Source organism: Colobus angolensis, unplaced genomic scaffold (genome assembly GCF_000951035.1).
Source record: "Colobus angolensis palliatus isolate OR3802 unplaced genomic scaffold, Cang.pa_1.0 Scaffold381, whole genome shotgun sequence".
NCBI classification, from domain to species: Eukaryota; Metazoa; Chordata; class Mammalia; order Primates; family Cercopithecidae; genus Colobus; species Colobus angolensis.
This window is the reverse complement of record NW_012117166.1, coordinates 948995-951577: the sequence shown is the minus strand read 5'-3', so window position 1 is coordinate 951577 and position 2583 is coordinate 948995. Positions and strand designations below refer to the sequence as shown.

Genomic DNA, 2583 nt, shown 5'->3' with positions numbered 1-2583 from the left:
TTTTAAGATTTTATATATATAAAATTAAAATTTAAACACATATTTAACATTTTATATGTGTATATAAAATTTTATCTTCTCATTTAGGTATCTGTATTCTTTCCTCTTTTTCTCTGGTGGATCTGATCTGCTGTCATACACATCTATTACATTCTCAATTTTATTTTTATTCATAAAATTTAAATTTGATTTTCAATTAAAATTCCTGATCTTGTCAACTCTTCTCCATTACTGAACATATTAATCACAATTAAGTTTAAATATATATTTGTTAGCTCAATAATTTAGTCATCCATGAATTTGTTTCTATTGTCTTTTTTTCTGCCCTTATAATTTTTGGTTGAATTATCAGACATTGTATATGAAACATTGTAGTAGTTCTGAATGATAACATTCCTCCTGAGAGAGTTCCTCTCATAGGCAGTTAGAGAGGGGGCAGATAATAACAATCCAGTCATGTATGGAGCTGACTCAAAGTTGAATTGTAGCTCCATCTCTATTTATTGCCAGTTTGCTTCTGTACTTATTCTTTTGCTTTCCAGGAATTCTAGTTGGGTATCTCTTTCTTGGTGGGTTTTGAACTATAATTCTTATTTCCTCTGATCTGTGATGAGACCTCTGAAAATTTTCTGTGCACTTCAACAGTTTTCTTCTTATCTTCTTTCCCTGTTCATCTTAAGAATTCTGCTAATGTCTGAAGAGAAAACCACCAGGTTTTAGGTTGGCTGCTTAAAGATTCCCTTTTCATCAGGATCTTGGCCCCTACATTCCTTGCTGTCTTGTCAGACTTGACTCTAATTTGTGTTCTTAGTTATGTGACATTGACCAAAATTACGGAAAATTCTATGCCCTCAAGCATAGAATTCTTAGATTCTTCAATTATTTGCTATGAAGAATCTGCAACATCTTGGACTAGGAACTTGCGCTATCCCTCTCTTCCCATGCAAGGCAGTTTCTTCACTCCTCCCCTGGGTACATCTCTAGGCATCTGGTGACTGCTCCCAGGACCCCCATCAAAGATGGTGCTTTGGGTCTCCACATGTTCAAGCCAGGGAGGGTCCATGACCAATGATTTTCAAAATGTAGCTTCCAGAGTCATAAAAAATGCAGATGCTCATTGTGTGGTGGATGGAGGCAGATAGGCTCTGGGCTGCCCACCCCTGCTAAACCCCAAACTGTAACTTGGTAGAATTCATTCCTAAAAGTCTTGTGTATGCTATACTTGGTGATCTTCGCTATTCATATTGGCCTCTACCCTTTAGCAGGTATATTTCTTCAGATACACATCTTGTTTCTCTGAAAACTGGATCCTCTTAGCTTTTTTTTTCTTTTAATTTTGATTAGTTCATTGAGGTTCAGGTTCTCAGGTTGGACGCAGTGTGGCAGAACAGCCCACTTCCAGTGTTCCTTCTTACTGGTCAGTGTCTCTGCATTCAGTAATTCAACTATCAATTGTAGCTTTTTAAATAGGTTGCAATTTACAGGTGAAAATACTTAAGGGCGAGCGGTTAAACAATCTGCTCAACACCACCTAGTGGATAACAATGATTGATAGCTTTTAACGTCAGTTCCGTCAGACAACAAAGCTCACATTTTTAAAATGCTATGCTATACTCTCTGAATGCTCAAACCAGGGAGGGTCCACGCCCAATAATTTTCAAAATGTGGCCTCCAGAGTCATAAAAAATGCAGGTGTTTATTGTGTGGTGAATTCAAGCAGATAGGCGCTGGGCCACCCATCCCTGCTAAACATCAAACTGTAAACATACAGTTCACATAGTACTTCCTATGTGCCAGGGGCTGGTTTAGGCATTTAAATTACACTAACTCATTTCAATCTAACAAGTCTGTGAAATGGTTACTATTATTATTGGCTATCAATATTACGCCATTAAGCTGATGCTTAAAGGTTAGGTAGTCCAGCCAAGATCTCATAAGTGGTGTTGCCAGATTAGAATCGAAGGAGTCCCTTGCTTTTAATGACTATCTTACCCAAAGTTCCTTGCCTAATAAAATGTTTGAATATTACTGATCAAGCCCAAGTTTGAGGGACAGGGCCCAAAGATGTGAAAATATTTCCTAATATAACACACTCGGGTAAATAACAGAACAGGCTCTTGCAACTCTGTGGTCCCAGGACACTGAGGAGGGGCTCCTTTTCATGGCTTCATTTCAGCTCCACTGTGCATTTCCCTTCTCTGCCTGGAGTCTCCAGAGGAGCCTGGGATTTGCCAGGAAGGCAGGAGGGAGGAAAGCCTCACTGGACCAGGAACGAAGAGGGTCTCTGGCAACAATAGGACGGAATTTGAAAAGCTCTAACTTCGAGTTTAGAGCGATGCTAGCTAGTGCCAGGGCTAGTGGGGTGCCCATTCCGCCGAGGGCGCGGGACAGCGAGGACAACTACGCCTTGCCAACCAAAGGCGACCTGCCAGCGTTTCCTCGGGGTGGGTCGCGGCGGTGAGGGTCACAGAATTCTCCGAAGCCAGTCGCTCCGTTTCCAGCCACGCCCCCTTTCCCGGGGGCCTAAATGCTTTGGTAGCACTCCTATTCCATTAATGCCGGTGCGTCCTCGCCTCATTCCCC

At 41.2% G+C, this 2583-nt stretch overlaps 1 protein-coding gene across 1 annotated transcript in view; it reads right to left on the bottom strand.

Annotated features, from left to right (window-relative positions):
* NLRP14 (NLR family, pyrin domain containing 14) overlaps positions 1-2583 on the bottom strand; it is a 51167-nt gene extending 48584 nt beyond the window's left edge. Inside the window, exon 1 of the mRNA XM_011954350.1 lies at positions 2321-2583. The gene's annotated coding sequence lies outside the window, so the exon portion shown is untranslated. The remainder of the gene's footprint in view (positions 1-2320) is intronic.